The 25,463-nt window shown below is 35.2% G+C and overlaps 1 pseudogene; it reads left to right on the forward strand.

The window, feature by feature from the left end:
- Positions 1-373: 373 nt before the first annotated feature.
- LOC113925610 overlaps positions 374-25,463 on the forward strand; it is a 94,342-nt pseudogene continuing 69,252 nt past the window's right edge.

Here is a 25,463-nt window from a genome sequence, read left to right on the forward strand (position 1 = left end):
ATGGAGCATACCTTTCACCATGACTGGAGGAAGACCCTCTGGGACCTGCAACCAGGAGCCCACATCCAACCTTTTACCCTCATGGGGACTCTGAAGAAAGGAAGAGCAAAGTGCATCACATTGATAAAGGGGATTAAAACACAGGCATGGAATTGGACCCAGGCTGGCAAGCATCCAGTTCAGATGTTTGCTCATGTGGCAGCCAAGGATGGACAAAACAGCCTAGCAGCATGGTGATGCCCATGAGGCTGGGAGACTTTTCCACCTTGGTATAGATGTGATAGAGGCTGAGGCAATCTGGGAACGATTCAGAGCTAAGCTGCATGTGATTCTCCACCTTTGTAGTACTCACGAGGTGCAATAGCTGCTCACAATGTGTGCTGGCTTCTGCTCTGAGAGGAAAGCATTGCATGGCAGTGGTCCAGCTCCAGCAGATACTCGAGCAGCTATAACCATTTCTTCTGCTCTAGGTGACCATTCATCTGTACCAACTGTTTCTGAACCTCATTGGCTAGAATCTGCTGGAGAAAGACCTGGTACATACTTTTCAGGGTGCATCTTAGCATGGCTGGCTGTGCTGGGTTGGACCCAGGGAACTCCAGAATGCTGGGCTGAGAGCCTCATCACTCAAAACTGCTTCCTTCCTGGGTAACATCAGTCTGAAAACACAGGCCAGCAGCACCTAGGCAGTGATGAGAGTCTCTCTGGTGCATGGCTTGTGCAACTCCACCTCTGTGTGGACTGTAGGTGCTATTAAGTCTGCTGGTTCTTGAGATGCTTTGTGAGCCATTCACCAGATTTTGGCTGAAGACATGCAGCTGTTGAAGGAGAGGCAAAGCCTTGAGTTTGGGGTCACTCCTCCAACCTCCTGGTCCAATAGCAGCTGGAGATAATGATTACTGTTAATCTAATCTCCTGATATTCCTGAACTTGGGGATTTTGTGCTTCTGGCACATCATTCTTGTTGTATTCTATTATCTATCACTATCTATCTATCTATCATCTATCTATCTATCTATCTATCTATCTATCTATCTATCTATCTATCATCTATCTATCTATATCTATCTATCTATCATCTATCTGTCATCTATCTAATAAGGCAAGGAAAACTTTCTTCAAGCCTACTGCAGTGGGCGAAAGAGATCAGAATTCAGTCTGAGTTTAACTCTGCTGAAACAATGGGCAAGAATTTTGAAAAGCTGGGATGGGGTGGGGTGGGGAAATCTTAGACCATTTATTTGTGTTTGCTAATGTACCTTCCCCAAAGGAAAAGCAAACTTTCTCTTATCTTCATGACAGGAGGTAGTTTTACAGCGTGGAGTACAGTGCCCACCAAGTTAGACTCCTACCTTTCCACAGAAACTTAGAAATAGGGTCTCTATCCACCTGAATGATTACATTTCAAATGGTTGGCTCCCAAGTCCTTAACAAAGACATCCCTGGCAGGTAAAAGTGGCAAGAATCTTTTAAAAATATTTACATCTTAAGGGGGAAAAGAAATAACTTACAGTTATAAATATTGTAAAGTAAATGCTCTAAGAAAAAGCAGGTCAGGGCCAAGAGCCAGAAAGATTGGTCTAAAGTTTGGGAAAGCTGAAGGGACACCTGGGTGGCTCAGTCAGTTAAACGTTTGTCTTCAGCTCAGGTCTTGATCCTAGGGGCCTGGGATCCCAAGGAGCCTGCTTTCTCTCTTCCTGCCACTCTCCCTTCTTGTGCACTGTCTCTCTCTCTCTCTCTCTCTGAAAAATAAATAAATAAAATCTTTTTTTTTTTTTTTTTTTTTTTTTTTAAGTAAAGCTTGGGAGAGCCGAAGAAAACTTTAAGGGCAGGGCTATCTTGGTATATATATTCATAAAGCATGGCAGGATTAGTTGTAAGATTCAATTGTATGCACATGTTCTATTTGTCTTGTGGATTTTCTTGCTTTCAGGATCTTTCTGAATTATTGCATATAGAACAACAACAACAAAAAAGTGTGTGATGTGAAAACCCAGAGAAACACTACTAGGATTTATTTCAGGAATCTTGTTCAAAAAGATGACATGTTGAAATAACAGAAGCAAAACAAACAAACAAAAATGAGTTTGGGTACAGATGGACCTGAATCCTCTCCACAAAATGTTCTATTTGTGTAACATTAAGCAAGATGAGTTAATTTTTTACTAAAATCTGTTTTTATTATTGTAGTTAGTACAATGCAAGGTTTTGTTTGTTTGTTTCTAGAATTTTGTTTAAAGGAAAGAAAATTAATGGTGTAGATGAATTTATAAAAATGTTAAGCATAGATAGTCAGTAAAGCTTGTAGCTTATCATAAACCTAACTCATAAGATGTGTTAAAAAGTAAAGATAATAAAGAATCAAGTAACTTCTGAGAAGTATAAATAATAAGTTAATAATTGGTAAGACATACTAAAGATAGAATAAAGTTCTGATGCAATGAAAATATGCATAACTTTTAGATGGAAAGTGATGGAATGAGTAAGATTCTATCATATCAAATTTGAGATGCTAGCTAGGTTCTTAAATTGGTCACCTATTGATGACATCCAGTATAGTGCCATTGTGCATCTATATGTACGCTGCTCAGAAAATGCAGGAATATCCCATAACTCTATCCATAGCAGCTAACTGATGATTTGCATCCGTGGTCATGTGTCTTTCCCACACAATACTTTCTGTGAGACTTTGGCTCAGACTTCAACTATAATCCTATTAAGTTGCACATCATCAGCTGGTCAGTGTGAAATATGCAGAGAAAAAGACAGTACATAAGAACTTTGCATGACCTTACCTTCAGATCTGCCCACTTGGTCTATATGAAATCTGTTAACATATCTCATTTATTTTACTGTTTCTTCATTAGCTGTTTTACATTGAATTAATTAACCATATAACTTGAGCATTTTAATTTTGTCCATGAATCTGGTCTGTTCCTATGGTATATCTTATGTGTGAGCCACCATTGTGTCCAAGTTGTTTTCCACATGACAATTATTATACATAAAATGCCTAGCATAGGGGATGGTCTACTGTTGATGCTTAATAAATGATTGTTAACCCATAGGATAATTTTGAGACTTAGTATCTTATAGTTATATTCTTATCTAAGTAAGTGGTTATTTAAAATGGGGCAGTTTTGCCCTCCAAGGAATATTTGAGTGTCTGGAGACACTAGATTTTCACTACAAAGGGGATGCTAGTAGCATTTAGTGGGTAAAGATCAGGGATGCTGTTAAACAGCCTACAATGCACAATATAGTATCCCAACATAAAATATTATCAAACCCAAGTGCTAGTATTAGTGTGGTTGATAAATCCCTATCTAGAATTATCATGCTCCCTCATCTGCACTGAAAGTTTTGAGATCAGTCTAGACATAGAAATTTATGTTTTAGTTAATAAATTCTACTTCAAGAAATGTACTTATTTCAAAAGGACTTTGAAATGATCTCCTTTATGCAATTGCCCCAGTCACTATTTAATACGCTAAGATACTAAATGTTACCACAGTGGGACTGCATCACAGAGATTTCAATTCAATACTAAATATTTATTATGAAAAAAACTGATTAGTATCTGGTCTCAACTTTTTCTCAAATATTGCTAACTTGTGTTATACTAACTGGCCAAAAGCAGTCAAAAAGGCAAGATTTAGTAGAGACTAAAAAATAATTGCCAACTTAATCCAGCCTCAGATAAGATTCTTTGTCATCATAACCAAGTTTATCTTTTCAATATTTAAAGATAAGGAGTAATAGGAGGAGGAAAGACTAATTGTTCCCTTAATTTTATGTTAGAGTTAGACAATTTTAAACAGGCAATATTGGTTTCTCAGCATTTTCTCTATTTGGCATTTTACACTTTATTGTCCAATTCCCATTATGAAGTTTATATTTTATATTGAGAAAAGCACAATATCCTTTGGCTATAGTGTGATGTATATGAGGGGGTAGGCAAACTAAAAAGTAAATAATAACAATTTGGATTATCAGAAATCAAGTTCTACTTTCTGGTTTCTTTTTTCTGGAAACCTGCCCCCGGTCAACATGAGAATGGATTGATCCATCCATCTATTATCTGGACCAACAGAAGCTGCATGTGAAGTGAGGGCAGTCAAATATTTTGAGTTTGTGTGGGAGCAAGTGGGTACAGTGATTCCAAACTGTCTCCTTATGACAAGTACTTCGCACAATGTGTGGAACAGTCTAGCCAATCTCCGTTCTCATCTGATTATGCAGAACACAGAACAAAACCAAAAAATATACATATTTAATAAAGAATGTTTTCCAATATTCTAAAATAATTAGTAGAGCCTGTGATAATAAGGCTGCCCAAGAGATGTTAGAGAATCAATATTTATAAAGCTGTCTTCACTTGAGATTTAAGGTGGGGAAGGGTCTGATTGATAAATAAGTTATTGAAGTCTTTCCTCTGATAACTACAGAATCAGCATTTAATCTCTCCTCTGTGTTTCATTAAGGCTGAAGCCTATCCCCACTCCATTATACTTCCCTTACTGTTTCTGGGGCTTTATTCCCAACCCAATTCATGACACATCTCACTTCATCTCAATGCTCTCTTCTTTCAGATCTTACTAGTTCTTCAAGTTTGAACTCAAGCTATATTGATCGCTGCAGTGCAGCTCAGCCCAGACTGACTCCTCTTTGTCTGAACTATCAAAGGACATTGGTTTGAACCATTCATATCTTTAAAATTTTAAACAAACTATGCATTTTTCTTCCTTATGAGATTACATACTCTCTAGCATGAATCAGTCTCCATACCATAAAATGTTCAAATGCATTATTTCTGATATGAAAGATTCTCTGCAGTGTAGGCCTACTCACATTCCACCAAAGTCGTTGTGTAGATTAATTAACGCTAATATTTGCAAATGTACCTTGCCTGATGTTTACCACAAAGGTGCATGAGAACAAAATACATTTTCATGTGTATATATATGTGGAGCAGATAGGGGAGACAGAGCAAGAAGAAAATAGAATGGTCCAGGATGGGGAAGTTCCTGGTAGAGCTGAAGAGATACAGAGAGACAGAGATAGATAGATATAGAAATGAGAGACAGAGAGGAAAAGAGAGGGAAATGCTCTGGTTCCACCATTCCAAAGGGAAATACTTTTGTCCTTTTAAACTTGAAAGGAGAAAAGAAGCAACAAGTAACTATTTTTCCCCAGGCAAAAAGAGACCTCCTCAGTCATTTTCCACTCCACAAGGAAAGGGGAGAATTGGTGCATTCTTCTGCTTCTGTGATGGGGAGTAGGGGAAAAAAAAGAGACTCTTCCCCAGCACAGGGCAGAGAAACTGCACCAAGTAAATGCATGCCAAGATGGCACAGCAGTGCCCAAAAATTTCAGTGAAGACTCAAGAGAGAAAATGGGGGCATGCGGAGCAGTGGTGTTATAGAATTAAGGTGACTCAGATGGTGAGTTCAGTCATTCACTATGCTAATTGCTGCAGAAAAAACCTGGGGAGTCAGCCAGGATTCTGGTGGGGAAAAAAATGGAACTCAGAGTAGTTCAGTTTTCAGTAATTATTCTCCTATGTGTTTGGCCAAACAATGCATCATTTTGGGATGACTCATATCACATTGACTGTCCATCCCCAGGCTGATTGCCAAGAAAGCATCTGTACTGTATATGTAAGCTAGAGTTATATCATAATAATTATATGTAATTTTTCATCTTCCTGTCTGAACAGCTTTAAAGTTTCTAATGCTGCCCACCCATAGTTCTTCCCCATCTTGTTTGGAACCCCCATATGAATATTTAAAGAGGTTTTGTGTAAAAGAGAGGGAATCTTACTAGAATCTTTATCCATTCCCTTCACCTTCAGTATTAATTAACATCACTAAGTGTGCTTCTTTTGTATTTTCTGTTATGGTAGTACTTAGCAAAATGTAGCTTTATGTGCGAAAGTGATTATTAGGATATGTAAAAATGTCATCAAGTATATTTTCCAACTCTCAAGGTTAGGACACTCGGTCAATTTGAAATGCTGAGGATCTATGAAAAAGTCACATGATGATGGTTTACTGGTTTAGGGACTTCTAGGTTATCATTTTGAAATTTTTTGAAGGTACATATGGTGCCATATTCACTTTTGAATTTTATTTTGAATGTAGATCCAGCACCAACATATATAAATTCTCAGTAAATATTTGTCAAATTGGATGGAACTTGAGCATGAACACTTACTGTGACTAGAAAATATGACCCCAGGAGTTTTGTTCTCAGTGGATGATTGTGTCCAAGTCAGAACTGTGGAATCTGGTTTCATCTGGCCTTATCTTGGGACATAAACTTAACAGTGATTTTGTGTGTGTATGGCTGGGGCAGGGGAGAGGGAGGAAAAGTAAAGATAGGCATATCAAAATCTCAAAGGTATGCCTTCTACTCTCCCTCTACCTTTCAATCCAGAGAGTGTCTAAATTAGACATACTTGGTGTTTATATCAGAAACACTGTTACGATGAACACAAATACAGAGTTAAGGAACCTAAGCAGATAGTTAAGTTTCCCTCTTATGCATTGTCTAATGTAGCATTATTGCATTAATGCAGATATATTTGTAATTTGTCTAATAGAATTCTGAAAACAACATTAAGTTTAAATGGTAGGGTTATATTGATTATAGAGTAGTTGGCAATCTATCAGATGCTAAGAAGGCAATTACGATTTGTGGACTTATGTCAGTTACCTACTACTACATAATTAACTGCCTTAAAATTTACTGGTTGACTGCACTCCAGAAGGCATTTCTTGAGTCTGTCATTTGGATGGCAGCTGACAACTAGTCACCTAAATGCTCCAGTGGGACACTTGGACATTGGGCAGCTGGTTTTCTCACCCTTTCTATGTAGTATCCTGGCCTCTCCATGTCACCTCTCTATTATAGCTAAACTATGTACATGGGAACAAAAAGATTTCGATAGCCCAAAAATGAAAGCTGCCAAGTCTTCTTTAAGTTTAGAAATTAAATTGACCATGTCCATCACTACCTCTAATTGGTTAAATCAAGTCACTGGGTCATCCAACAAATCACTCCAGAAGGGAACCAAACATTGGGGTAAATTCTAGTTATGACAGTTTACTGGGGGGCATGTTAGGAAAACAGACACCATGGGGATCATTCAAGACTCTTTTTCCGAGTATCTCCGAGAATGGGCAATGTGTTGAAAGGTGGAAAAGAAATAGCGTATGGTTTAAGAAGCAAGACAATTAACTACAAATATGTGATTACTTTTCCTGCACAGGATCCATTCCCCTTGCAGTCTAATGTACAGGCATACTTAGTTTTACTTCAATTTATCACATTTTTCATATACTGTGTTTTTTTACAAATTGAAGTCTTATGGCCACTGTGCATTAAGCAAGTCTATCAGCACCATTTCCAAAAGCATTTGCTCACTTTGGGTGTCACATTTTGGTAATTCTCACAATATTTCAAACTTTTCCTTATTACTAGATTTGTCACAGTGACTATGACTCACTGATAGCTCAAGGATGATCAGCATTTTTTATCAATAAAGTATTTTTTAATTAAGATATGTAGACTTTTTTAAGACATAATGCTATTGCACACTTAGTAGACTATATTATAGTGTAAACACGACTTTTATATGCACTGGGAAACCAAAAAATTCATTTGACTCACTCAATTGTGATATTTGCTTTATTTCAGTGGTCTGCAACTGAACTTGCAATATCTCCGAGGTATGCCTATATTCTAATTTTCATGAAATACCATATGTTCCACGCCAAAGCAATTTTTCCCTCTACTCCTTGGTAATGGCTTTTATGGAAATGGTGCTAACATATTTTCTTTTTCTGAGTTCCGAAACAAATGTTAGAGGATAACGTTGAAACCACCCACTCAATGTGGTGTAAGTGATGACCCTACAAGATATGGAAGTTATGTTGAAGACACTTACTCCCATGCAGAATCCACCAAAGGGACGTCACATGCTCAGACTCAGTACAAAATGTGGCACCCAGCTAGAAATGATTTTCATGGATATGCAAAGAATAAGATGAGGTTATTTTTCCATGACAAAGTAGACAGCATTTTCAAAAAAGGGAATTGAGGTATTGGGAAGCAACATGAAGCCATGCATGAGGCACACATGATAAATGCAGTTTAGAGCAAATATGTGGGGTTGATAAAGGTGAAGGGACACCACCCAAAAATAGAGAAAATTGATACCCCACTTCCTCTCTGCCTGTCTGAAATAATAATAATAATAAAATTATATATAATATTATTCAATATTATAATTATAACTTATATTATTGTATGATATAATATATAATGTAATATATAATATAATTATAATGTATAATATGTAATGTACAATTACATATTATATATACTATATATACAATATATTATATATACTATATATACAATATATTATATATAATATATAACATATACTATAATAATATATAATATATAGTATAATAATAATAATTATTATTATTATTATTTTGAGAACAATATTCCTACAGCTTGTGTTGTACCAGGGGAGCAGAAAAGAGAGCAATAGAGTTGGCAATTAGGTGAATGCTGACAATGATGGAACCTTTCAGTTTCTTCAAAGAAGAGTTCCATCCCCTAATTTGAGTCGTGTGTGTGTGTGTGTGTGTGTGTGTGTCTGTGTGTGTCTGTGTGTGTGTGTGTGTGTGTGTGACATACATCCTGTCTGAATCCTTATTTTGCAGTCCCATGCCTCTCCCTAACCTCTGCTGAAGCAGGTGTGCTGTGCCTCTCTGGTTTGCTTTCTCCAGAGAATTTGCCTCTGGTCTTTTAGGTGGGGAGTTATTTGGAAGTGAGTTCGGTAGGTGGGAGAGGTGAGGATAGTTGCCTGGATGCTTCTGGTACAGGAGCAGCAGACCAGTTTCCCACAGCCCACTTACTTTCCCACTGTTCTGGAAGAAAAGCGTCAACTAGTCTTGCTACTTTCAAACTCCTGCCCTGTCTCTGCCCTCTGTGGGGCCAGTGTGTGTAAAAGCTGAGTTTCTAAAGAGGATTTGTGGAACAAAGGGACTTAGTTCACACTGTTTCTGCCTACACAGCCAATCAAATTGTGCCTTTCTTCACATTCTGAAGTCAGTTATCACTCTTCTACCTGAATTACTTAATCCAAAAAATAGAGAAATATTTTTGTCCAATATGATTATTTCCTTTGATGCTTAACGCCTTTTTCATTTCTAAGTACCCTTTCAGTGGGTTTTTGGAAAGGATGAATGATGAACACTCATGCGTAAGTCAGAGATTTTAGCTGTTATTGTTCTTTTTTTGCTATATGCTCTTGAGATGGTTTCAGAAATTTGAAAAGTTTACTCCAGTAAACTAAAAATAAAAATCATAGGCTTTTTTCTGGTTGAACATTCATTCAAACTTCTTTGGCAGCTTACTTCTGAAAGTGATTACAGTTAAATTTTTTTCTTCTACAAAATCTTTTCTAAGAAACAGGTTATTAGAAGAAAATAATCTAATATTGATCACTACTCAGTAGTTTTTATTTAATAGGAAACACTACCAAGAAGAGTGTAACATTTTCTTTAAAGATTTTTTTTTTTTTATTTGAGAGAGAATGAGAGAGAGCGCGCACGAGAGGAGTGAGAGCATGAACAGGGATAGGGGCAGGACCCTGAGATCATGACCTAAGCCAAAGGCAGACTCTTAACTGACTGAGCCACCCAAGTGCTCCAGACTGTAACATTTTCTTATAATTTTTTTATCACTCACTATCTTTTAATTAAATGAAAAGTAAGACGCTGATCTAGAAACCACTTTATTCAATGCTCTAAAAAACCAATACTCTAAAAATACTACCAAATCATTAGCACTAGGAGATTATCTGATAATTCCTAACCTCTTCTCTTATATTTACTTCAAGTCTTAGACTTAGATTGGTATTATTGCTATATCATATGGTCTTAAATTATGCTATTTTGGCTGATGATGGAAAATTTTATTGCAGAAGTCCTCATGTGAACAGCTAAAATAATTGTTTCAGTACCGTAAGAAAAAATAGCTTAATATCAGTGAACAAAAAATTGAATATTATTTAGATGAGATGCTTTCTTATGTTAAAATAAACATTACAAAGTATTTTTATATAATAGCTAAGTTCATTTATATACTCAATATGTAGTTCTACTAACAACAAAATGACAGCAACAACAAAACTCTTGTAGCACCCATCTGGGGTTCTTTTATGGAAATGGAAGTGAAAACGCTATGACTCCAGGTAATTGAGCTATTTCAAAACTTTCTCTCCATCGTAACAAATTATGAAACTGGTTCACATGTACTCAAATTGCTCACACATAATTGAAAAAGTATCATTGCCTTTGTACTAGGACAAAATTTCTTAATTGTTATAAGAAAATATCACTTTTGTTGCCTTTATGTGACTAGATGCTGAACATAGGTAGGTTTTGGACTAGAGTTAAGAAATTTGGTTCAGGGGTGTTCTGTTAGCAGTGATTTTCACCTCTGAGACTTCTTTTGTTAATAGTCCATTTTCTCTAGTCCGGTAACAACAGATGGATATGGCGTCATTAGTTAGTTGTTCTACAAATTCTTTGTCGTCCATTAACTGCGCAACTTTGTTCTGAGAAGCAGGTTTATTACTTTCTTCCCCCACCATATTGTCTGAATAGAGATTAAAGTAACTTTTTCTTTGTTGTTCTTAAACTTCTGTAACCCTTAGTTGTTTTGAGACATGTGCTTCTCATTTATATTTGTCTTTGGTTATGTTCTTATTTCTATTCTTTATACATTTCACTTAATTTTTCTGAAGTTGTACTTATTGGAGAGCTCCCCAGCCTCTCATATACTGCTTTAAGGTGACTTATCTTTTTCTATCATAAAAACATATAATTACTTAATCAGAAATGTGTTTTTGAGAGCTTCTCAACTGTCTTGAGGCCCATTCCCTCTTCCAGTCTCAAACTATGGAGTTGTCCAGTAGTCTTTCTGAGGCATATTTCTTCCATGTTTGTCTCATCCTATAACTCTCTTTCTTAATGACCAAAATAAGTATGCATATTTTCCATAGACACTTCAAACACCAATTCAACTGTAAACTTTAATTTTTCTACCTAATAGTTTGCTTTGTCCCATGTATTATATTTTCCACTTATGATCACCTTGACACTCATTTTTATTTCATTTTCATCTTCAAAATCATGTAAAAACAGGTGTTCTTTCTGTATTGTTTCCTGTGTGTAACCAGGGACTCTTCATTTACTCTGATAAGAGTAGGAAAACTAATGATTTTTTTCTTTCCTATAAAGCATGTAGCTATTGATTACCTTAAATTTGCGAGACTGTAGTAGTTTCAGTTTGGTCCTGTTTCCTCTGGACCAAAATGGTCAAGTGTTCTACCTGCATATCCCCATATAATCTGATATAAGCCACTATTTAAGCATTCATACACTGCAATGTAATTACCTGGTTACTTGATTGCCTTCTCTATATTACTGCAATACCCTTGGAGTCATGACTTTGATAAATTAGTTGATTTAGTGTATAATTGAGAGATATGTTGGAAGTAAACTTGGTAGAACTTGATAATTGATTGCATGTGATAGAGGAGTAAAGGTGGGGGGGCGTCTAGAACTATCCACAGGTGTCTGAAGTCTGTGAATGGAAGGAAAATGAGACCATGAACTAAAGTATGTGATACAGGGGTCAAAGAAGTATTTACAAATATTTTCACGTAAGTAATTGAGTTGGGTCTTATGATAACATCAGTTATGGGTATATTATTGCTGTTTATGAAAAATAGCAGTATTTTCTAATGATAAAATTAAGGTTTAGAGAGTTTATTTTTACTTGGTTAACATCATACAACTAGTGAGATCTTGAGTCAAATGCCTTAAGAGAATCCTCTCTCTTTAGACCTTAATGATATCTAAAATGTCCCAGGGGCTTTCAATGTTAGTTTGAGTAAAGTCTTTGTAACATATTAATCATTCAGCATAAAATGAATGTATAGCTGTAAAGCCTTTTCAGAAATATTTAATTCTTATTTGAATTCAAGAGGAAGTGAGGGAGGAAATGTCTTGCAAACACAAACTTCTCTCCCATGCCCAGAAGCAGGTAGGCTCTTGTTTAATGTGATGGTTCACATTTTTTATCTCAAAGTTGCTAAGTCAAGAAACTTAGTTAATTATCAGGAAAACTTGATCACTTCAAAACAGACTCTTTTAAATTCAACCTTAAGAAACTATATTAAAAACTTATGCTGATTTGTTAATCTAGAACATGGAATGGAGAACTTCTACCCATGATCCAATCCTGCTCCACTGAATGTTTTTGTATGTCTCAAAAAAATAAAAACTGTTTCTACACTTTGAAATTATTTGAAAAATCAAAAGAAGAGTACAAATTCATGCCAATTTTATGAAATTCACATTTCATTTTATAAATACAATGGTGTTGACATATAGTCTTACAACTTAATCATCATAATGTATATGACTACTTTCATGTTCCTTGAATGGAATTCAGTAATTGTGACAGAGCCCTTATGATCCACAATTCCTAAAGTATTTATTAACTGGCCCTTTACAGAAAAAGCTTGCCAACCCCTAGTCTAGAATAGTAACATACTTCTAAAGTTCAATCTATAGGATATCTACTTTTATTTATCAAACAGGAAATAAATTAATACTTAGTTGCTTTTAGCAAGATGAGCATTAGAGAGTTTGAGGAATATATATTATATATTTGGAAAAGCTCGATGACTTATTATTGTCTCAAAATAAAGTGGAATATAAATATGCATATAAGCTATTTCTACTCTTGTCTTCTAGCAGTGCTAGAAAATAATGACAAATCATGTTATTTGGGCCTCACATTGATGTCTTTGTTATCATGTCCTCTTCATATATGTGTTAATTTAAAATTATTTTTCTACATCACTAGCACTCATACTATAGTGTGATATGAATCATACAGCAAGGCTTTAAAGTAATAGAGCACACACACCAAGATACTGATTTTGTAATTCTGAGGGAGTTCTCAGGAATCTTTCTCAGCAGGAACCTCAGACAATTATGATGAAGAAGGCTTTTGAGCCACAATGGGAAACTGTGCTCTATACTTTTATTTTTTTGTGCTCTATATTTTTAAACAAAGTTATAGATTCCTTACACTAAAACTGGCTCACTTTGATTAGACTTCTAAAATAGCTTATTTTATGTTTTGTTGTTCTGTCTCATGATAGTGATTTCTCTATGCTTGAAATTTTTTGCACAAAGAATTTTTTTTCTAAAATGTGGGATAAAACATGGTACTATAATGAGCAGGAATGTAAGGCAGCAAATAATTGCCACCGAGCATCCACATTTTAACCCCAAATTAATAAGAAAGAAGTGAAATCCAAACACAGGATATTGTTTTACTAAATTTCTTGACCTTATTATCTTTATTTATTTATTTTTATTTTTTGTCTGGTATAAAACCAACATTTTATCATAATTAGCTATAGTCAATAACCAACATTGAAATGACTGCCCATAGACATTGAGGAGAGTATGTGCTATGGTGAGCGCTGTGAATTGTGTAAGACCGTTGAATCACAGACCTGTACCTCTGAAACAAATCATACATTATATGTTAAAAAAAAAAGAAGAAGATAGCAGGAAGGGAAGAATGAAGGGGCGGAATATGAGGGGGAGACGAACCATGAGAGACTATGGACTCTGAGAAACAAACTGAGGGTTCTAGAGGGGAGAGGGGTGGGGGGATATGTTAGCCTGGTGATGGGTATTAAAGAAGACACATATTGCATGGAGCACTGGGTGTTATACGCAAACAATGAATCATGGAACAGTACGTCAAGATCTAATGATGTAATGTATGGTGATTAACGTGTAACACAATAAAAAAATGCAAAAAAAAAAAAAAAGAAATGACTGCCCTTAAAATGATAAGATTACCGAAGATGTTTTGATTTTAATCTCACAAGCAAATTTCATTACTAACTTTCTGGAGATTTGGCCATTATCTTCCACTGTTTTTTGTTTTTTGTTTTAAATCTTCCACTGTTTTATTTACTGGTCTAATTTCTAATTTCAGTAATCTATACTTTTCCTAGTTTTTTATTGCTTTCTCTTACATTTCTTTATAGGGAATACAGGAAAAGTTGTTAGAAAATGACCCCTAAGCTGTAACGAATAAGATATCTGATATTTGGATAACATGAGCACTTTTTTCTTCTAAGCTATTAAAGTATATGAATATATCTCACATAAGTTTAGGATTATGGAATTGGATTTGAACACTAGAACAGCTAAATCAAACACAGCCTGAACCAAGAGATTCAGATTAATTCTATCAGTATTAGCACAAGCCTAATTCATGTAATATTCATAAAAGGTCATATGATATCCTGTTCCTATTAAAAAATGTTCATGACCTCATGGACAGTTTGGTTGTTCTTTCTTTGTATTCTTTGAGAGAAATATATATGCACACAGAATAATATGCATGCAAAAATATTTTGGAGAGATTCTGATTTAAGATCAAGTATGGTTGGATCATCATGGATATTTTTACTAATCATGATAATTAAGTTTCAATTTATGTAGTAAGTTTCAAATAATGAAATCATAGTTATAAATGTACCCAAAGAACATTGTTAAATTCCAAGGTTTCAATTTTAAAGAAGTCATTTCTTAGATAATATTTCCCTATAGAAATGGGAACTTCAATAGATTGTCTGATTTTATTATTAATGTGCATAATTTAAAAGTATTAAAGGGAAAGGATTTTTTTCTTAACTCATTTATGCATTTATTTATTTATTTATATATTTCCTACTCTTTCTTGCTCCTTTCTGACCCGTTCCACAGTCTTGACTGTCGAACATCTTCTCCTTTCAAATCTCAATTTAAGCTCCTTCCCATGAAACATATCATCACCATTCCATATCGAACTGTATTTTCTTAGTCTTCCATATATGTATCGAATCCAATGCAAAGTGCTACTATAGGATTATCATATGTATTATAATCACTGCGTTCTCTGTGCATGAACTTTGTAACTTGGGGCTATGTCATTTCATCTTTACATTTCCAAAGACTGGCACAACAGAAACCACAAATATACCACTATAGAACTGAATAAATTAAATTTATGTTTTAATTAAGGAGCATGATGATACAATTTAATTTAGTGCAAAATAAACTAAGAATTCTTTATAGGAACATACTAATTTACCCACTTATTTAGAAACTTGGATAAAATACATCATAAGATAAAGCACAAAAAAAAGAAAAATTCCAGGGGGGAATACTTCTCTACTGTATTCACAAAAATCTAAACAAAACAAAACAAAACAAAACAAAAAACAAAGCCATCTGGTTTATAGAAATAGAAGAACTCTAGCCAAGAATTGACAAAAAAAAAAAAAAAAAAAAAGAGTGGCTTGACTACCTTGACATAAAAGCTACTTATTCCCAAAGCCAATTTCTTATTGTTTTACCCATTCAAAATCACATCTATCTCAGAATGGTATATAGTCTCATTGGAATCTGATATGCCCAATAGACTATTTTGTCCCATCAGGGATAAATGCAGATACATTTATTCAAGGTGCCAAATTATAATGACAGACCAATCCATAGCACAACTTGCCAAATGGATATGAACTATTCAAGCTAATAAATGTAGAAAAGAGTATCAACCCGTAGAATCTGTGACTCAGACACAGTGCAAATAGCACCAGCCGACACTAGTTATTAATCATCATCCAGTGTATTAATGAAGGTTTTGCCATTCTTTCCTGTGAAAATTATTATTTTTTTCTCTTGTCATGATGACTTAGGAGAGTCAGAAAAAGAGTTTTCCAGAAACAGGAAATCAGCATGTGTGGTCTACACTACTTAGCCTTTATTCTACCTAAGAACATCACCCTCATACAGCAGGAAATTGAAAATGACTAAACCATTCTGTCTCACTTCACAGACATCACTTGATAACTTTTTAATAATAACACTGTGATATAAATCATTGATACTGATAGTTCTTCAATGCAAAAATCAGTGACCTTAATTTTTTGCCTTTTTCCTTTATGCTCATGATTAATGAAAGCTAAAATAGAACAGAAAGCAATGACTTCTTGTTTTAAAAAGAAGAGGCTTCCTTCTCTGATTTCCAAATCATTGACACAGATAACAATAGCAATCAAAGAATAGTAAGGAACATGTAGATGAGAATGCTCAGGGCTACCAAGAGGTGGATTCCGAGAGAATGGCAATATTAACCTTTCAGATATATAAATTGTCCTGCTCATCTGCAAAAGGAGCCACTATTCTCTATTCTGCATTTAATGGCTAGGGATAATGGTTTTTAGAACAGAAAAAAAAAATCAAAATGTATTTCTTGTTTTAAGGAACCTGTTATTCATTGACCTCTGGCCAAAGAGCTGCAGGTTCTGGTTAATATATACTTAATTTTTTATCATAATTATGAAAAGTTCTTACATTTTATAGTCATTTACAAGCCCTAGAACACTTTCAGATAATTTCTGTGAAGCTATCAAGCTGGAAATGAAAAAGAATTTCTTTTACTATTGAACTAAGATATCATTTATTTCATTGAATTAGAATACAGAATAATTCTGTTGTCTGAGTTAATTCAACATCAAATGTTTAAAGGCACCATTTGTTATTTTTTTTCTTTTCAGTCCAGTAAAATGTCATCATTTACAAATATAAATCTGTTCATCCAAAAGCAAATATGAAAATATACTCATTGAGTGTTTCCTCGTCCCAAGCACTGTGACAACTATGTGCTTCCTTACTTAATCCTCCCCACTCTTTAAGGTCAGTATCATTACCACATGAGAGGACCAAGGCTTGGAAAAGTTAAAGGGTTTGTCCAAACATATGCAGCCACTCAGTGTACCACTTAGGATTTTCACATTCATTTTTCTTCAGGGGCCACCTCCGCACTTCATAAACACCCTCTATGCCAGTCCACATTAAAGTGTCAACTCACAGAGAATTCTTGTTTCAAACTGGGTTCCAGTGGCAAGAATATTTACGACACCCAGATTATGTGAGCATAAATGTGACCCAATGAGCAGCTTTATACATACTGAAATCAATTTACATAATTATTAAATTTAGTCACCGTGTGTTGTAAAATATCGATTACTAATATAAACTACAATTTTGTAAATATAAAATATTGAGGTTTCTTGTGTTTTGATATTTATAAAAATGTTCAGTAAATACACTCTCTGAATTCTAAACTTCTATTTCCTTGGACTGATTCTCTTCTTTACTAGGGAATCTATTAAATTCATAAAATTTAAGAAAATAAATCTTTAAAAAATAAAAGTAAAAGAAATTCTTGAGATAAAAATACTGCGTTATTTCTATGATACTTGAAAGACTATAGGACCACAACAAGTGATTTTGCTTACTTTTGGTAAGTTTTTTTTTTTTTTAAGATTTTATTTATTTATTTGACAGAGAGAGACACAGCAAGAGAGGGAACACAAGCAGGGGGAGAGGGAGAGGGAGAAGCAGACTTCCTGCTGAGCAGGGAGTCTGACGAGGGGCTCAATCCCAGGACCCTGGGATCAGGATCTGAGCCGAAGGCAGATGCTTAACGACTGAGCCACCCAGGCGCCCCTACTTTTGGTAAGTTCTTTTAGAACAAATTCTTTTTTTTTAAAGATTTTATTTTTTATTTAACAGAGAGAGACACAGCGAGAGAGGGAACACAAGCAGGGGGAGTGGGAGAGGGAGAAGCAGGCTTCCTGCAGAGCAGGGAGCCCAATGCGGGGCTCGATCCCAGGACCCTGGGACCATGACTCGAGCTGAAGGCAGACGCTTAATGACTGAACCACCCAGGCGCCCCTAGAACAAATTCTTAAGGAACATCTAGAAGGAGATGATAATTTTTAGCTTTTGCTCTAGATTGACAGTATAATTGAACTGCAAATGTAAATATGAAAACTTATGTTCATTGTCTGGACATTGTTGAATCAGTGATATTTGTAAACACTATAATAATATTCTTTTCCTCACCAAATATCTAACAAAAATAGAAGCTCCAAGCATTTAAAAATTCATGAAATTTATATTTTTCTCTAACATCTCAACAGCCATATGAGCTATTGGAATCATATGCCTCTAATAGGATATTTATAACAGCACACCTGTCATTGAGGATATTAGTGAACTTATCATATAAAACTGCTTATAAAGTTTAATTACAATGCGCAGTACTGGTGTTACCCCTAAGAAAGAATAGCTATACTTATCACAAATAAATATATGTGCAACTACTTTGCAAAAATGAAGCTATATCAAATGGTAATATTTAGAATTCGTTCCTGAACTCTTTTTCAATTATTAGGTTATGAAGCCAAAATTGTAAGTCATTTCTGGATAGTGTGCATTCAATTCCCATAGTCTCTCTCTGTCTTTGAAGTCTATACTTAAAGCATATGCTTTAGTGTTTGTTGATTTAAGATCAGTCTTCTGGTGATCTAGGGTGCGGGGGGATACACACTGGAGCGACCCTCTCAATATTCTTCATAGCTTTCTTGGTGTATTCCAGAAAAAGAAAAAGATGTTTAGCTTTGGAGTCATTCAAATCTAGCTTCAAATCTCAGCTTCTTTAATTATTAATGCTGCATTTTAGGGCAAGGTAACTAACCATCGGAAGTTTGCCATAGCAAGCAAAGGGGAAGAGACACCTATTGTGTATCCAGCTATATAGCCTCAAAAATTATCTGACACAAACAGGGCTCAGGTATTTTTTGAATCCAGCTGCAAAGAAAATCCTCACCTGCCCTGAAGATTAATGAGGATTATCAGAAATCAAATGTGAGAAATAATGTAACACAATGTATGGCAATTGAAAGCAATCATTAGATCTCAGTTTCTCTCTTGTACTTTCTGTCATGAATGCTCTCAAGAGCATTCTGGATTGTTTGTTTTTATTCATATATCTAAAGTTAAGTCATCCATATGAGTTATCTATACTTGTGGCTCTTTAGTTCTCTCTCTGTCTCTTTTTATTTTTTTATTTTTTCTCTTTTTTTTAATTGAAGCATAGTTGACATTACACTAATTTCAGGTACACAACATACTGAGTCAACAACTGTATACTTTATGCTGTGCTCACAAATGCAGCTACATCTGTTACCATACAAAGCTTTTATAACATCATTGACTATATTCTCTGTGCCATACCTTTCATCCCAGTGACTTATTCATTCTATAACTGGAAGGCTCTGCCTCCCACTCCCCCTCATCCATTTTGCCCATCCTTTTCTCACCTCCCCCCTGGCCATTTCTTTTGATTCAGATTATCAGATTTCTACAGGAGTGATTCATAAAGTTGTCTAAAATTGTGTTGTCTGGAATGAGGAGGCGAAACCTTAATTATGTGCATGACATTTAGATTTGGATGCTTTTCTCTTGGCAAATTTTGACATGCTCAATAATATTAATTAAAATTGTAAGTACTTTTGGTTATGTAAAATTTTAGCAATATGTATTTTTTATGTCTAAACCATAATCATTTTCTTTTTCTCATCAGTTGTTCCATTTAGAATACTCCTGGTTTCAAATCTCCTTTAAAATAATAGGAACTTAGAATTAAAATAAAAAAAATAAAAATAATGGGAACTTAAAATATAAAACAAATGAAACCTTACCTATAATTTGGTTATGTCAAATAATGTAATCAGGGCTCAGTTTTGTCTACATTTCCTAGCTCAATAGCTCTGTTTTAGATCTTTCCTTGGAAAACATCCATCTTTCTGAGAAATATCTTTTTAGTACTTCCCAAGACGACTTGCTCCCATATTCAAATTTAGCAGACAAGAAAAACTAAAGTTCCATAAATCTAAGTTTGAAACTGTGGAATGGGGCATTTTAATTGTATTATGACAATCAATCACAATTCTGAGTTTGGCGGGCAGGATTAATCTCAACAAAGCTACATGGCTGGAAAACATGAACAAGAGATAGGTTGCCAATAAATAAGAGTATCAGTCCAATTTTTTAACCACCCACTTAAAAAAAAAATCCCTTCTTGTCATTAATGACTGACTCATAAAATTATGTCAAAATATATATATATATATGTATACTAAACTCCTTCTAAAAGGAAGACACAATTTGTTATGTTATTACATTCAATTTTATACTCAGGATCTCTGGATGATATGCAGTCTTCTTTGTGAAATCTGGCTGTAACTTTCCAAGGGTTGACAACTTAACATGAGATGATAAATGTAACTAAGCCCAGGATGTCCAATATATTCATATAAAAACAAGGATAAGGCAAGAATAATAAAAACTCCCATTTGGAAACACGTAATGGCCACTAGTTCATAACACACATCATATCAGAATTGAATAACAAACGGGCTCCTGGGTGGCTCAGCTGGTTTAGTGACTGACTCTTAATTTTGGCTCAGGTTATGATCTCAGGGTTGTGAGATAAAGTCCTGCATAGGGCTCTGCACTCAGCAGGAAGCCTGTTTGAGGACCCTCTCTCTTGGCCCCTCTCCCCGCTGGTGCATGCTCTCTCTCTCTCTCTAAAATTAATAAATAAATCTTTTTTAAAAAATAATAGAATAATAAGTTATGTCTATGCTATCATTTAAGTATATTTTATTGGTTTTAAAATGTGGGGATTTTCATTGTGTTTTTTATTTTGGTTTTTGGTTTAAAAAAAATCTGCATTGACCGCTGCACTTCATTCTTACTGATTGTCCTTTCCTGGGGAAACGTTTTTAATAATTACCTCCATCTCCATGCCACTGTTCTTACTGTTCCATGGGCCACTTCTTGTTTGTTTGAATTTTAAGGTTTAGGGATTGTTTTAGGAGTTAAGCAATCACATACTTTAACAGCCTGGATTGAGCTGTCCCTGACAGTAAGATCTACAGAAAAACTAAATAAGTTTCTTTTCTGTTCATTTCTGAGGTACTCAGTTGTAACTTTTGCTCTAGAACAAGGCATGTTGAATTTCTTTTTTTTAAGCATTTTTTTTGTCCTTCTATTTTTTCAGACTTAATTTTCCTGGAATTTGCCATTTTAATCTCTTCCTGCTAGAAGAAATTTGAAATAAGTATAATAATTTGTATCCATCCCTACATGGCATTCAGGCTGCCTTTTGAAAATGATCCTATTTATCATAAATAGTGGTATTTATCAATTAAATTATTAGAGTTATTAAGTGTGAGAGACCCAAGGGGGTAGGCTTCTCTTTGAATCTCAAGTTATTCCTTTCTAAATACCCACCTTTTAGAGTTTTCCAGTTGTGCAACATTCCACATTATTTTACCCAGTTGTTTTGGTTTACAAGACCCAGGTAGAAAAGTTCTCATTGACAAAGTCATGTTTTTTTCACTAATGACCCCAGTGGTTCATTCTCTAGTGTGCTTTTTTTTTTTTAATCCTAAGAAGTTCAACGATTCAATAAGTAACCAGTAAACTCCAATAGTATTAAATTATCCTGCTCTGAGTCCTAATTTTATAGTCTAGGGAGGCACATGGTCTGTGTTACAAGGTACATTAATCCATAGTGTATAAAGGTAGAATAATATTTGCTGATTCCTCTGCTCAAAAGGACTACTATTGCTTTTACCAAGGGAGATAGAAACAGTGTGGCAGGATATTACTTCAACTGCAGCAAACTCAGTTCAAACACTCCCTCAGTACAAGCAGATAGATATATTAATTTTTGTTAGGCCATAGAAAAACTCATATGATAGATTCTATTAACAAAATCCCCTAAGATAAAGCAAGATAAAAAGATCAGAAGTTTATAAGTATTTGTTGATAAATACCCAAAGTACAAGATTAAAATTAATATTGGAAGAAAAGGGAGAAGTAATATGTTGCCAATGGGGTAGCAGACTAAGAAACCATGACCTTATGCCAAAGCTAGAATAGATTGGAAAGCAACATTTGATAGATGTTTTGGAAACAGAGTGTTGAGATGATATATTACTGTCACCTACTTTTTACCTACTAGTTACCTAGTAACCTACTAGTTACTTGTTACCTACTCGTGAGGATTTTTGTAACTGAAACTGCTAATGATAATCAAATATGAGTCTTCTTAGACACACACTTGACTACATTTTCCAGGTTCCCTGGAAGTTAGGTGTGATCGTGTCCTTCTGATCTAGCCAGTGAAGGATAAGAGGAAGTTTACCTGTCTCTCACTGTCATCTCCCCAAGTAAACAACTTCTCAAAAATGTTTCCATGTCCCACTCCCTTCTTGCTGAATGGAGAGAAAAAACCATATTAATCTAGAAAGTCACATACTGAAGATGAGAACAGTCTTCATTCTGGTCTCTGAATATATGAAGCAGATCACCTCATTTACCTGGATCTGCCAGAGACAAGGAATAAATTTCTACTGCATAGACCCATTATAGGTTTGAATCTGATTGGTATTGTTGTCTAACCTATACAAATTAATATAGAAATCAAATTAGTTTTTGGCTATCATATGGTAGGCAATTATAAAACTGGTATCAGAGACTGGAATGGTTTCCCAGGATTGATTAAAAACACTTTGTAACATTGTGACTTCTATAACTCAGAAGGAAAATAGTCTACTATTACTGTAGTTCTAGGGGAAGAGATAAAAAAGAACCATTCAGATAGACTTAGTTGCTTCATTTAGGAAGATTTTAATAAAAAACAGATTAGTTTAGGCAAGAACTGGCTACTTGAGAGCATAGTTAAAAGGAAATAAGAGTCAAGAAATTTAGTTTTGCAAAAGTGGAAAAGTCAGCTGGAACCCAAAATATATAATATAAGGTTTTCTACTCAATCATATTATTTTATATAGTCTCAAAGTTGAATGAGTTCTATGAAAATAATGCAGACATGAGAACAAAGAGACAAAGATAAAAGCAATCGAAATAACTCTTTCTTGGAAATAAACTAAGTGGAAATTACTGGCATGCAGAACTGAATGGAAGCAAAAAAGATCAGAGGACTTACTGAGTTGATTTTGAGGAAAACCATGAGCCTGATCTAAAAAGACCTGTGATTATAAAAACCTGGGCTGTAAACAGAGTGTAGGTTTATATACGTTATATTCCCTAAAGACCACTTCAAATGCAACCACACAAATAATGGACAAAATAGAAATGCCCAGAGGATGGAGCCAGTGGTCACATAGAACATGGCCAAGCAAGATCCACACAGAAGATTCAGGATATAATAAAAGATTGCCACCCCCCACCCCCGATTTCTGGTCACACAGTGTTTCTCCGGCAGAAATGCATCATGTCTCTGGATAAATGACTGCTCTGTGTTTACCTTGACTTCTTCAGTAATAGAAATTTGTATCATGCATCATCTTCCCTTGTTCCACCATTCTATATTGGAAGTGGGAGAGTTTCAGGGAGAGATAACTTGCATTCTCATTTTATAAATTGGCTTACTTAAAAAAAATATTCAGGCAATATGGGAAGATCATTTTAATAGCAGGAAACTCAGGACTTTTGAAATGAATGCAGTAACTGGATAGACTGGTAGAGGAGGACGAGTGTATTTTATGTGAGTGCATGGAAAGTAGGGTACAACTGGATAGTTGGAGAACAGAAGTTTTTCTTGTGGCACACTGCTAAGTTCATCAAAATCTAACTCCTCTTTTTCCTTGACGCACAGTGCAAATACATATTTCAGCTTCACTTGAAGTTAGGTGGGACTGGGTTCTAAATAATAGAATATATAAATTTAGCTTTTCCTATATAACAAAACATTCTGACATTTAGTGGCTTAAAACAACAACCAGTTGTTTAGCTAATGTTTTTATAAATCAGCAATTTGGACAGGGCTTAACCGCGAAGTTTTTTTGATTTTGCTTGACCCACTCATTCATCTTTGGATCTACTTCTGGAGGTTGTTTAGCTGTCAGCCGGGGCAATGGGGAATTCTGAGCCATCTGTCTTTCGTCATCCAGCAGATTATCTGGGACTTCACATAACAGGAGTTTCCAAGAACAACAAAAGAAAGTAAATCCCAAAGCTCAATTATTTTTTCAAGTTCCTATCTGTGCCCCGTGATTAAAAAAAAAATACTCAAGTCCAAATTTAAGATTCATGAAAAAATATCTGACCTCATAATAGAAGGAGCTGATAAATCCAATTACAAAAAGGCATGCAGACAGCAATGGGAATAATCAGTGTCCAGTTTTGTAATATATCACAGGAAAACAAATAGAACCAATGTGTGCCACTTCCAGACCTATTTATGAAAATTTCCCATGCTCTTTTAATGGTCTTTCACCCTTAAATTAACTGGACAGAGACAAATGCTTTAGGGTATTAAATATGGTCATGAGTTCCTTGCTAGTTTTTTCACCAGGATGAATCTCTGCTGGCCATGTGAGTTGTTTGGGTAAGTAAAATGCAGTTGCACTTGTGTGTCCCATTTCTAGGCCTAGCCTTTAAGTCTTGAAAAATTCAACCTTTAGCCCTGAACCACCATGTGGAGTTTCATCCACCTTATTAGACCATGTGGAGAGAGAGGGATTTCTTGCCAACCTCCAGGTTCAGCAATTTTGAGCTGTCAAGCATATGAATGTAGCCATCATGAATTTCTGGAAAGCCTGTAATTATTCCAACTATTTCATCTGAGCTTCTGGACGTGAGAATGGAGACCAAGTCAGGCTCCAAATGATGGTAATCACAAGTGAGCTCAGATGAAACCATATAAAGTGTCTCCCAGGTAAATCCAGATATTTTTGGAAAATTATGAACATGGTTTTTGTTCCTTTTTTCTTCTTTTGCCATTAAATTTGGGGGTGTTTTATACAGCAGTAGAAAACCAAAGCAACTATGGTGACCGGGAAGATAAAGATGGTGGAGCCTCTCTCTACTTGTATTGTCTGAATGAGTCAGATGATAAACTCTAGCCCTAGAGATCCCCAAGAGAGTAATGAGAGCAGGAAATAAAATGTTATCCTATTGAACCATTTCGTATGTAGTTGTATCTCATTTTCTTGCAATCCGGTCTACTCTAAATAATAAAAGCTCTTATTTTCAGTGGTCAGACTGTGTTTCTAGACTCCGCGCAGCCATTGTCCATCCCATTCCAATAGGCAGCTCACTTTCTGGTGATTTAGGACATCTCAAAATCTACTTCCTCTCCCAGAATATAGGGTATGAGGGTTTAAACACCTTATATGTTATTGGAATTATAAAACAGTGTTGCCTGTGACCAAAATGGAACAAGTAGAATCATTGTGAAATTGCCCACTTAACTGGTACAGTGATAGAACACTTTGTTCCTGTCACACCAGAATGGAACAGCAAAAAACTCATTTTGAGTTGACACAAGAAAGATTGAAAAAAAAAAAAAACATTCTGCAGAGGTAATGCCGAATGGAAATCCCAAGGTCTTAATTTCCATGGGAA

This window comes from Zalophus californianus, chromosome 2 (assembly GCF_009762305.2).
Source record: "Zalophus californianus isolate mZalCal1 chromosome 2, mZalCal1.pri.v2, whole genome shotgun sequence".
NCBI lineage: Eukaryota > Metazoa > Chordata > Mammalia > Carnivora > Otariidae > Zalophus > Zalophus californianus.